Source organism: Carettochelys insculpta, chromosome 13, assembly GCF_033958435.1.
Source record: "Carettochelys insculpta isolate YL-2023 chromosome 13, ASM3395843v1, whole genome shotgun sequence".
Classification (NCBI taxonomy): Eukaryota; Metazoa; Chordata; order Testudines; family Carettochelyidae; genus Carettochelys; species Carettochelys insculpta.
The window spans coordinates 11,346,283-11,359,249 of NC_134149.1; the positions used below are offsets into that span (position 1 = coordinate 11,346,283).

Consider the following 12,967-nt stretch of genomic DNA (forward strand, 5'->3'; position numbering starts at 1 on the left):
GCCCGAGTAAACTACAGCTCCCAGCAGGCCCCGCGGCCCGTTACGGCTCGAGTAAACTACAGCTCCAGCAGGACCCGCGGCCCATCCCTGCTCAAGTAAACTACACCTCCCAGAAGGCCCCGCGACCCGTCCCCGCCCGAGGAAACTACAGCTCCCAACAGGGCTCGCGACACAGCCCCTTCAGACAAACCCTGAGACTGGGGGGGGGGGCTCCGCAGCGGCCCTGTCACGTGACAGGCCGAAGTTGGCCCGGGCCGTGAGGGGCGCCCTCGGCGCGGCGGCGGGACTCGGGCCCACGGCAGCGGGAAAGCGGCGGCTGCAGCGCGGTGAGTGTCCCGGCCTCGTTCGGGGCAACAGGCGGCTCCTGCTGGCCCGGGAGCTGCGGAACAGGAGCCCGACCTGCCCAGCCAGGCCCCCGCCCCGCGCAGCTCTCTGCCCCACGTCCTACTTCCCCCAGCGCCTCGCACCGCCACGCCCCAGCCCCCAGCCTCACGGGCACCTCTCCTAGCTCGCCCTCACCTGCCTGGCCTCCGCCCCTCCCCCAGGCTTCTTGCCCCCTGTGCGGCTCTCCCAAGTAGCCCCACACTCCAGGGCCTTTCCCTCTCGGTCCCTGCCCTCCAAGCACGTGGCCCCTCTCCCCTTGTCCCAGGCTGCCCTCCATTCTACGCAGCCGCTCCCCACCCCCGTCTTTCCAGCGACTCTTCCTCCAGAGCAGCCCCAGCCCGCCGAACATCGCTCCCTCGAGCTCGCTGTCACTGTTAGCTCTCAGGCTCTTCCCTCCCTTCTCTCAAGTCACATCTCTTGTCTCCTGGACCCATCTTACTTATTTGCCATTTAAAAGCCTTTAAAAAGCTGGAAGTTGTGTTGGAGGAGGCTGTCGGGCCACAAAGAGATTTCCCTTCCCACCAGTGGCTATGTGTACACTGGCATTCCTCTGTTGAAAGAGGAATGCAAGTGAGGCACTGATTTACACATCTTGCACTTCATTTGCGTAATCTCTTTTGGAAGAGATTCTTTCGAAAGGAAAAAAAAAGCAGTGTAGACAGAGCTCTTTCCAAAATAAACCCCATCTTCAAAAGAACCTTTCTTCCTGGCACATTAGGAAGAAGGGTTCTTTTTTCAGATGGGGTTTATTTTGGAAAGAGCCCTGTCCACGCTGCTTTTTTCTTTTGACAGAATCTCTTCCAAAAGAGATTGTGCAAATGAAGTGGAAGATATGTAAATCAGTGCCTCTCTTGCATTCCGCTTTTGAAAGTGGAATGCAAGTGTAGACGTAGCCTCTGTGTTTGTGGTGTTCTTAGTTTGGGTACTGTGTAAATTGCCTTTGGTTTCAAAACAGAATCTGATTCATGGGACTCTCTTGGAGTCTGTTTCTGTTTACTATATCACCTCTGGACTCTTCTGTTTCTAGCTGCTATGATGGCCTGAATGTTCCTAACTTAAAATAAGATGCTAATTGTCTCACTGAAATACACGACACAGTAATGTTCTTCAGGGCAGGGAGGTACTTTCCTCCAAGAAGTTTCCCTTCCCAATGAAATTAAAGTCTGGGCAGGTCTTTTTATTTCAGAGAAAATATGTTTATTTGATTCTTAATGAGCCTAGTTCTTGCAAGCAATTTGCTAATTTGCTGTTAGTCTTTCTTTTTTCAGTCTTTCTTATGGGGTATAGGAAAAACAGTGGTGATGTTTGCAGACTCTTCCTTTGGCTGTATTAGTGTAGAATATAATCAGGAAAGTGAATCGGATTAAACATCTGTATCATTCTTTTTCAAGTGACCATACTGCAAGACCATTTAAGATAATTGTTTTTGTTAATTTTAATGGTGCTGGGAGTAGGGCTTCCTTTAAGGAGAAAGAGGGAAGCTCATATTTGTGGTCTTTGTGGCTCTCAAAAATAAAATAATTTGAGAGATCCTGGAAGGCATTAATGACTAGATTAAATTTTAGCCCTACATTAGTTATGTGTTGCTTAATATTAAACAGCTGAATAGATGTTCTCTTTATTTTTATCTGGTCTGTAGGTTGCTGCCCTCTTGCTTATGTAGTTAAAAAACAAGATTGTTATGTTAAAAACAGACTGGCAGAAAATGTCAATATAGTTTCTTATGGTTTGGCTCTAGTATAGCTGTGGTATAACTGCCTACTGTCCAGAATCCTTTACTTATCCACAAAGAAATAGTGCTTGTTTCCTGGTTATGGTCATGGTTCTTTGTCTTTAGCCAGGTCTGAAGGACAAAATTTTCCTGGCAGAGGACTGTATCACTGCACAAAACAAAGCATACATACTACGCACTGCTGCAAAATTTGGTTTTAATCCATGGTAAAAATATGGTGGTAAATACAAACTAGGTTTCCAGTTAAAGGTATCGAAGCAGGTAGGTGCAGAAATCTGTGATGTGATTAGTGTTATCAATATGTTCTGCTAGTGACAAATGTAGAGCCTTAAGCTAAAAAAGACCCAGGTGAAATGCTGAATTTTTATTTTCCATTCCATCTATCATACTTTATTTGCTCAGAAGGAAACTGAAGAGAGAGTTAGGTTCTGCATCATCCAATGCTGTTAAACTAATTCTATGGTAGACCAAAAAAAAAAAATTAAATTAAAGTACATTTCTGGTGTTTAATAAGTTTATAATATTCCATTAAAACTCTCTGACACAATGAGTATTGCAAACTGTGTCTTTTTTTTTTTTTTAAAAAAACATTTTTGTACGTGAGAGCATAAGTTGCTTATTGTTTTGGAACTGGAATTGTATCAGTTACAATATCCTTTTCAGCCCCAGTGCTGCCCATTCCTCTACATACATGTTTCTCAATGTAAATGTATAACTGTGTGTGTGTGTGTAAAAATAGTACATCAAAAGAATACTGCACGTGTCTTTTTTGGGGAGAGGATCGGAGAGCAAACATGTAACTGATGTTATTCACATTGCTTATTAGGCTACTGGAAATTGGTCAGACACTACAGTGATGAGTCCTGTATATCAGAGGTGTGCAAAGTAGGGGGTGGGTCCCTTTGCAGGGGGGAGGGGGGGCATGAAATTTCCTAAAGGGGGAACCGCATGATTGGCTGCTGGGTCCTGGGCTCATCCATTTAATTAAAAATGTTGAAATAAATTACTTTTTATGTCTGTGTATGTTCATATTTACATACTGATTAATAAAGATTTTATATTCTACATACTTATTTTCTTACACATACCAGAAGTGTGTTTTTTTTTCCATATGAACATAACCAAAATTTCTGTCAGTTTGGATTACTTGAGAGATGTTGGAGGAGTCTTGTTAATTCCAGGGGCAAAAGGGCGGCCTGACATAAAAAGTTTGCTCACTTCTGCATAGGAACCTACATAACATAGAAAAGAGGTGCTACCATACAGTTAAGAATGGTCGTTCTTGAGATTCCTTAGGAGAAAGCTCTTTCAACCAGTAAGGTGAAATTAGTTCAGTTCTTCCTTTTATGTCAGCAGGTCAAATTAGATATGCTTTTACCATTATTTCAGCTTGCTTGTCATTCAGGATGTGAGCCGTTTGTGTGACTTTATTGTTTGCTTCTTTGTTTGGCATTTTTAAACGAATACCTGTCCGTGGTGGCAGCCGTGATGAAGATGTCTATCTCTACCTGTTGCATTCCTGCCAGAGGCCAAGTTACAATGCAGAAGCCAAGTAAACACCATTTGTAGTGGAAGTGCTTAGGTTACTGTAGTCATTCAGTCTTGCACTAGACTGGATGTATTCATGTTTTTGCCCCTACAATGACTTAACAGAGATTAAAGCATAGGAGCGGCAGGTAAAACTAACTAGTAGGCATCCTTCAGTCTGCATAGACTATGGATTGCGCCCTTTATAGTTTCAATTGAGGACTTCATTTACAGCGTCTACTGTGACTATGAAGACCCACACGAGAGTGACAGTCCTTGCTGCATCTCTTGCAGATGTGGTGGGTGTCTGGCAAGTCCTTAGTGTGCTTTCTGTGCACTCGCTTCTCCTCTGCTAGCTGTCTGATCCTCATCTCACCCTTCTGAAGGCCCTTGTGTAACCCCTGCCTCCATCTGCTGCGGTCGTCTGCTAGTTCTTCCCAGTTGTCCAGCTCGATGTCTACCTCTCTGAGGTCTCTCTTGCAGACATCTTTGTAGCGCAACTGGGGGCATCCAGGAGGTCTTTTGCCAGAGGCTAGCTCACCATACAGGATGTCTTTTGGAATCCTTCCATCATTCATCCTGTGGACGTGGCCAAGCCAGCGGAGCTGACGCTGCCTGAGAAGGGTGTGCATGGTTGGGATTCCAGCTTGCTCGAGGACGGCGGTGTTGGTCACTCTGTCCTTCCATGATATTCCAAGGATGCGCCTGAGGCAGCGCAAGTGGAAGACGTTCATCCTCTTTTCCTGGTGGGCACACAGGGTCCAAGTCTCGCTGCCATAAAGGAGGGTGCTGAGGATGCAGGCTCTGTAGACTTGCATTTTGGTGTGAGTGTACAGCTTTTTGTTATTCCACACTCTCTTGCTGAGTCTGGACAGAGCTGTGGCCACTTTTCCGATCCTCCTATTTAGCTCAGTGTCCAACAACAGGGTGTCAGTGATGGGGGACCCGAGGTAAACGAACTCATGGATGACCTCTAATGTATAGTTGTCAATGCTGATTGATGGGGATTCAGCAACATCTCCCAAAAGGAGACAGTGCTTGACCTGCTCCATGCAGTAAGAGTGCTGTTTTAGATAAATTATCTAAATGATCAGTTGCCCCTTAAGGGTACGTCTTCACTACTGGGAAGACTGACCTTGCTGCGGTTGATCTTTCGGAGTTTGATTTAGTGGATGTAGTATCTCCTGGGTACCTGCATCATAACTCCTGCCCCTTGGGAGAAGTACAACCTCCTTTTAGAAGAGATGGCATGGAAGCCTGAATTAAAGTACATTGACTCCAGCTACATAATTAGTGTAGCTGGAATTGCATACCTTAATTCTACCTGCTATAGTGTATACCTGCCCTTAGAGGCGAGGCATTTTGGAGGGATATAACATTGCGAAGAGGGTGTTCAAAATCATAATTCTGAAAGAAATGATTGTTCCAGATGACCACACACTTGGTGGAGAGCGGGATTCACATCCTTCTTGCTCCATCCTTTACCTAGTTTCTTTGAAGTACAGGAATAAATCCACCACAGCACTGAAAAAATGGACTAAAGGGATCAAAAAGTACAGGTGAAAGAGAGTGGTGTCCCAATATACCTATGGCTTGAGAAAAATTTGTCAATCATGAATTGGGGAAAAGCTGCACATAGGATTAATTTTGCCCACCATGTTTCAACTATGGTTCAACCACGGTCCCATAAAGTTTTACACTCACCAGTCCTGGATTTCAGTGATCTGTGCTGCTGTTTAGCTCTAATTTATCCCTAAATGTCTTCTAACAGCCCAGCGAGCAGTGCACATCTTGGTAATGTGCTAGAAAATGCTGATCTCCCATGGTCTGGCAAATTCTCTGGTGCCACACTGGTCAGGTCCCAAGATGTCCTGTTAGAGAGGTTCAGCCTGTATTACCAATTCTCTTTGGGTTATGGATGAGAAGCTCAGTTATGAGAGGTGCAATATGAAGAAATGGAAACCACTCCCAGTATTTGTGTCTCATACGCGGTCATCTGCATTTGCGTTTACTTGTTTTGTATTCTGCGTTAATGAAATTTTAAATCAAAGGAGGCTGTTGAGGTGGGGAGGAGGAGGAAAAGGAAATAATGACAAAGATAAGGTACTGCCAGAGAGAGAGAGAGAGAGCAATTTATAGAGAAATGCCTGGTTCCAGTCAGTCTCAGGTTAATTTTCTTGGAGTCTGTGCCTGTGGTCAAAAAGATGCTAAGTCATTAGATGCTAGGTGTGGGCAAGTAGTTCCTCCTGCTGCTGGGGGACATACCGGGAGGAGATGATGAGAGAAAACTGCAGGGGAACAGTCTTTTTCTTTCCAAGCACAGAACTGATGGTAGTTTGGGTAAGTGCAAGGAATGTACAAAATTTGTGAGGAGAGGTTTGGGATTAGCTGGAACCAGATACATACACAATATTGTAATTATTCTCTTGGCTTGGTATGTGCTGTTGCCTAAACAGGTGATATTCATTTGTTTCAAATAAGTTGGTTTTTAGTCATACTGAACCAAAGATCTGAGGTTTCCAGATACTCATTTCTTACAGATGTCAAATATAGTTGGGTTTGTTGTATTAACACAGTTTTAAACAGGGAAACGACCAGCCCAGGGTCTCATCTGAGTGAATGAATTGAGGGGCTCCACTGAAATGCCCTAAAGGGGAATTGCAATGTGAGTCCAAGGAATTTTTAACTGTGGCAGTACATTTAGAATGGGGATGTGGTTGCCTGGTAAAGATTATATGTTAAAAGCTTGATTTATTTGACACCTGGGTAACTGGCATATTGTGTTAATCAGCATGCCTCCACCATCCGGCGCGTTTCATTATCTGGCACCCCCAGCTTCTGAGGGGAACCAAATAAGAGATTTTATTATAGTTCCAGCTTCCCACTGAACTGTGACGAAGGATTTATTGTGTTCTTTCGGAGATCAGTTTAATATGTTCTCTCCTGTTTAAAACCTATTGTTGAAGCACTATACTGTCAGATTTGCTCATTTTGTTTATGGCATCAGGGATTTTTCTTGTTCTTCCTTTGGTATTAATTGCTAAATAATAGATCAGGGCTGGTGTCCTGCAGCAGAATGTGTGTATACTTGTGGTACTTGATTTGGATTCTTGTCTGTATAGTCCATGATGTTTGACATCTAAATTTGAAAATCCTGTCATTTCTTGAAGCTAAATAGCATACCTTTGAGTGTATAGCTTTCAACAGCACTATCGTTAAACTTCTCTCAAGATTTAATTTGCAGATATAATTTGCCTTGACAGTTCAACCTCTCATATGTGAGCTATTATTTTCTTTTGAAATGTGTGTAAACAAAATGACATAAATCTTCTATTGGCAATTTTTAGAAATTTTGATACTTCATCCTATACCAGCAGTCAGCAAGCCCTGGCACGGGCGCCAAGAGTGGCAAATGAGCCAATTTTCATCCTCATGTAAGATGAGATCTCAGCCCCATCTTTCCACCCCCTTACAGCGGGAGCCTCTTAATCTCCCTCTGGATTAACGAAAGACCAGTTAATGCTATCAACCACCCCCTAAATGGTAAATCTCTGCATCTTTATTTGTTAATTAAACTGTTGTAAATTGGACTATTAGTGACTTTAAAAAGTATCACCAGCATTTGGACTGTATTTAGAGGTCAGATTTTGGCACTCCGCCTTGGAAAGGTTGCTGATCCCTGTCCTATACTGTATTCAAAGAATGCTGGAACTCTTTTATATGTTTTCATACTCTGCTTATTTTTCTGCAGCTTGCTTTGAACTTTTGGGGATATATTTAAAATTCAACTATCTTGTTGCTTTCTTAATCTGCTATGTTTGATCGTATCCCCTCTGTGCGGAGGGAAACTTGTGGCATTCATTGACCATTTTAAGGTTATGGATAAGATTGTTTCTGTGTGTCCTGCTTTATTTATTCAGCTTTGTATGATGCTTTCTGGCCCCAACGTCAGATTTTTTTTTCCTTTTATCTTTTGTTAATAAAAGTGAAATTCATAAGATTGTCATTCACTTTCTTAACTTAATTTTAACTGCATTCTTCCATGTGAGCAGGAGCTCCATGATTCCTACTCTACCCTACATGTTTATAGCTATATGTCTTTTGTATAGTTGTGAAGACTACCCTTGTAAACTAAAAGCAAAACTCTGTTTTATATTTATATACTTTATATTTTGTCTTTTATATTTTATTATCAAAGAGAGCGTGGCATCTTTTTCATGCTGCATCTGCAGGTTGTTATGGAGGCTGTATAGACTTGTATGGCTTATGGTAACTCTAAAATCTTCTTGTTATGTGAAACTGTTTTTCCACTTATATTTTCTTTACATATATTCTTTGCTTCCGTGCTTACATATATCTGTATTGCTCTTTATTTGCCATTTATATACAGGGTGACAAAATATTTAAATCTGGCTTTATTGCCTCTCATTGAGCGCTATACTTTCTCATTTAGAATCATGTGCAAACATGGAAATATTGATTTTTTTTTTTTTTAAGTCCGATCATCTTGATTTATATAGACAAAGCTGCAGATTCATTGCAGATCTTAAGTATGTAACATAACATAGGAAATATCTCTTTCTTGAATAGTGTGTTATTCTTATGTTCCCCCATATCTGATTGTATACTCTCAGTTGTTTTTTGGAAATATGAGCATACAGTTAATGTGTTCTTCATACTGGAAATTTGACAGATCTTCAGATATTAGTTCTTTTTTCACAAAGAATGATTTTAGGCAGTACAGTAAACCCTTGAAATGTGCGATTTTTGAGTTGTGCTTAACCTTCATCAGCGCAAGTTAAGCGCAACTTAAAATCTTGCTCCCCCCAGCCCTGGCTCAACCCCGCTCCCCGGCCCTATCTGGCCCTGGTTTAAACCCCCACCTCCCTGGCCCCGTGCAGCCCTGATTCAATCACCCCCCTACCTCAGTTCAAACCCTCTGCTGCCCAGAACATCCCCCTGCATGGTTGCGGCTGCCCCCATGCGGTTCTGGCTCCACCCCCCCATCCTGTTTCAGCCCATCCCCCCTGCCCCTGTTCAACCTCCCTGCGTCCTGGTTCAAACACCCTGCATGGCTCCCACCTCAGTTAAACCCCCTGAGGCCTGGCTCACTATCCCATGCGGCTCTGGCTGACACCCTCACCACCCCCCCTGCAGCCTTAACCCACCCCAGGTTTAACCCCCTCACCAATGGCCTCAGCCCACCTCCAGGCTTAACCCTCCCCAACTGCCCCCCGCCCCAACCCCAGGACTTACCTTTCAAGAGAGCTCCAGGTGCTTCTGCTACTTCCCCAGCTGCAGAACATATATTCTGCTGGGGAAAAAGGCCGCCCCACTGACTTATGTGAAATTCGAGTTACACGAGGGTGTGTGGGAGCGCAACCCTCACATAAATCGTACTTTGTACTTTATGGAGTACAAATTTTTGGTATCATTTTGTATTACTACTTATGGATATGTTTTGTAAACATTGCAATAATGTAAACTGAAGGGTATGTAGAGATTCTAATGGTGTCAAACTCTCTCTTTTTTTCACCTTATCACTAAAAGTCTAATCCTGATTTAAGTAAATGTTCCCTATCCTGTTTAGTTGCCCTTAGCTGAGCATATAGTTGACTTCACTATAGTTGCTCTTGTTACTTGTGTTGAGCCATGTCATCCTTTCCTCATGTTTCCATTCTTCAGTAAATATACCTTTTGATATGATTATCTAGTGTAATTTTGCAATCCTTGTAAAAATCTTTAGAGGTGAACATCACCACTGTCTAAAAAAATTTCCAGACTAATACTTTTCCTTTTTAGTATACAAAAAGAAAATGTCTCTCTCCACACCAACTTGTTTCATCTGCTAATTGTCATATGGGTCTATTCCTACTTTTTTCTTCTTCCAAAGACTGTAGAGATGTATGAAATACAGGTTGAACCTCTCTAATCGGAATTCTCTCGTCTGGCAACGTCCATAATCTGGCATGATTTTAATTTGCTGGATGACCACTTATCATGGGTCTGGCCAAGTTTTCCCTGGTCCCTTGAAGTTTGTTTCCAGCCACCAATCATGGTTCTGTGTTCTGTGCTGTTATTTAGCTGTAATTTACCCCAAAATGTTTTCTAAGAGCCCAGTAAGCAGTGGAAGTGTTGGTAATGCTGCTAGACAATATTGACCTCCCATGGCCCAGCAAATTCTCTCGTCTGGCACTGGTCAGGTCCATAGGGTACTAGATTAGAGAGGCTCAACCTGTATATGTTTTACTAAATAAGATTTAATTCATTTATTTTATTTGCTTATTCTGAAACCAAATCTAGTAACAAGGTATTATAAATGAATGAGGAAATTTAGTAGCAAAGAAGCAATATGTAGGAAGCATTTCATGGTAATATAACTGCTTTTAAGGTGGTATGACCTTTTAAAAGCAATTGTCTCTCTGATTTAATCAATTATGGTGGTTTAGGAGTAAGTATCTGTAAAGGAACAAATGCTATATTATTGATAACCTACACTAATTACAGAACATTTGGAGTAAGTATGCTTCTCTGAGTGTAAATTGAACTAAGTTAAATTGATATGTTGGTTATAAAGTGACTTTAAATTTGTCCATGTAAGGGCTTGCACTATAAAAATATTGATTTAAGTACAGATTTTAGTTAAACAGTGTAATTCTTGTATACAGACAAGGCCTTAGAAGGCTCATCATTTTCAAATGATCCCTAATTGTTTCCAGGCTCCTAAGTGAGCCAAATCACTTTTGCCAGAACTCAGGTAATTCAAATTTGACTTGCTGTGCATTAGGTCCTAATAAGAGACTAGGTGACGGTTTCCAAACCTTTTAAGGTCAGCTTTGAAAGTTCTCAAGAGGAGCTGCCAAACTTTGTAACTGTGTGATGGGTATACTCGGAAAAAGAGTGGCTGTCTCCTGCTGTCTCCTCGCTCTTGCAGATCTCCCAGTTTTCTTAGGGAAGATAAGAGGATTGAATGGAAACTGAGGTATTTACCCTATGATGTGGAGCTCCTGCAATTTGCAAGAGGAAAGAAACACCAAGGAACATTAATAGTCACTCCCAATCTGTGAGCTTTGAGTGTGGGGTTGGTGTGTTTTTAAGTTATTTAGGTCCTAAGGATGCAGGTATCTGGTTTCTAAACATGGAGCCAAGTGCTAGCTACTCTTGCAAATCCCAAGACACTTAACTCCTATTGAAATAATCAGAGGTTTAAAAATTTCACTGTGAACTGGCCTGCATCTCCTTTCCTCAACGGTCAGACTATTTAACACACTTGCATTTAGGATGTCTTAATTCAGCACTTCTTTATATGATTCATTTATTTTATTATTATTTTGCAGAAAAATTCTGCACCTGTGCAGTACTTAATTTACCAACTTTGAGACACATTTTTTCTTGGATTGTGTTGTCCAGTTAATTTATGAGATGGGCTGTATCAAAACTGGTTTGCTGGAAATTTCTTACTACTGAGCAACTGCTGTTGCTGCATAATAATTAGAAAGTTGAAACTATTTTAGGACCATGATGGAGTATGCTTTTGGACTCTGCAGCAATAAAACTTGGGCAGTTTGCCAGAAACAACTCTTCTAATCTGTTCTGCAGAAGAAAAGAAATCATGTTTTAAAGGGAAATGTTTAATGTGAGATTTAAAAACCTTTTCTGAAAAATGGTAGATTATTCTAGCATGAAGACAAAACAGAATCAGAGTATTTCTAGAATTGGCAGGTACCATAAATGAGAACTTGATCTGTTCAAGTAGATCTTAATTTAGAATTTTGTTCACTACCTTGCTTTATAAAGTCTAAAACAACAGTTAATGTACTGGACTATTATTTACATGTAAAGTAAGGGAAATGAAGAACTACACTTAGTTTGATGGTAAAATCTGAATGTCTTTTTAAAGCTGTTAATATCAGATTTTTGCCATTTCCGGGGATTGGAAATGAAACTGAATTAGACATTTGACTACTGTTCTGTGACTATATATGTACATGTTTCACTTCTTTATTTTTTGGAATAGATGAAAGTCAGCAAATTATTTTGTTCCTATCATTACTGAGATCATCACTGAAATATCTAGAAAAATGAGGCTTATGAAATGTCAAAAAATAGGTTTCCTAAAAGTTGGTAAATAAAGTTTTAGAACAGTACACTTAGTCTTCCTATAAAACATGGCAAAGGCATTAGAATTCCCTCATCATTTGGGATGCTCTGGATTGGAAGTTTTAAAACGAAATAGTTTCCTCAGTTGCATGAGTCCAAAGATATGGAGATTCTTAAGATCAATTGGCTGAAATATTGTTTAAATTGAATAAAAGTCTAAAATCACTTCTGGATCACAGCCTAAGTAACTTTGGAGAAAGATGAAAGTGAGAGAGATTTAGGCTAGGAAGACAGTCATGCCTCAATATGACAGCATTAAACAAGCTGTTTAACAGGCTGAATCAGAATCTTCTTTTCCCTCATGTTTTCATTTGGATCATTAGTGGTTTCTACTACAGATTGAGCCTGTGTAATCTGGAATGCTCTCGTCCAGCAAACTCCATAATCCGGCGTGATTTTAGTTAGGCAAGCACTTATGGGTGTAGCCAAATTTCCTGTGGTCCCATAAAGTTTGTTTCCAGCCACCAGTCCTGGCTCTCAGTGTTCTGTGCTGTTGTTTAGCTGTAATTTACCCTAAATGTTTTCTAAGAGCCTGGTAAACTGGGGAAGTCTTGGTAATGTGCCAAAAAAGTTAACCTCTTGTGGTCTGGCAAATTCTTTCATCCACCACCAGCCAAGTCCCAAGGGTGCCTGACAAGAGGGTCAACCTGCATTTGTGAATAGACTTGTAAATAAGGTGAATATTAGGATTCCTGTATTTTTCTATGTTCTAATTCACTCAATATATACAGATAATCCTGTGAAATTCATAGGTGGGTAGCTCTATTTTACTGTCCTGCTCCTCCAGTACTGGAGCTCTTCTCCTGTACAGTGGCAGCAATTTCAAAGCAGCAGGAGTTGCACAGTTTTAAACTGCTGCTATCACTTCTGCCTGTTTCACACTCCGTTGCCATTAGGGGGAACACCTTGCTGAGGCAAAGGTAAATTAAACCAACTGACAAAAGGGATCCTTTCAAAAGTCTGCAGGAAAAAAAGCCACAGTGTTCATCTATTGACACAGCTTTGTCGATTGCTCTTCTTGCGGCCTTAATCTCGTGGCTTCTAGGTAATAGAACTTTTCAAAAGACTGCTTAGAGTTATTTAATCTTAGTAAAGGGTGTAATTGATAGAAGAAATACGTGTTACTGGAAAATACACATGCACCCTTGCCCATCTGAGGCTTCC

General features: G+C 41.5%; 1 protein-coding gene across 5 annotated transcripts in view; it reads left to right on the forward strand.

Annotated features, from left to right (window-relative positions):
* Positions 1-225: 225 nt before the first annotated feature.
* The window catches only part of MTM1 (myotubularin 1), a 71,758-nt gene continuing 59,016 nt past the window's right edge, over positions 226-12,967 (forward strand). For 2 of the 5 annotated variants that reach the window (XM_075007627.1, XM_075007629.1), the window contains exons 1-2: positions 237-326; positions 2,222-2,377. The gene's annotated coding sequence lies outside the window, so the exon portion shown is untranslated. Of the gene's footprint in view, positions 327-2,221; positions 2,378-12,967 lie in introns of all 5 variants that reach the window. The other 3 variants (XM_075007626.1, XM_075007630.1, XM_075007628.1) reach the window with 2 other exon arrangements.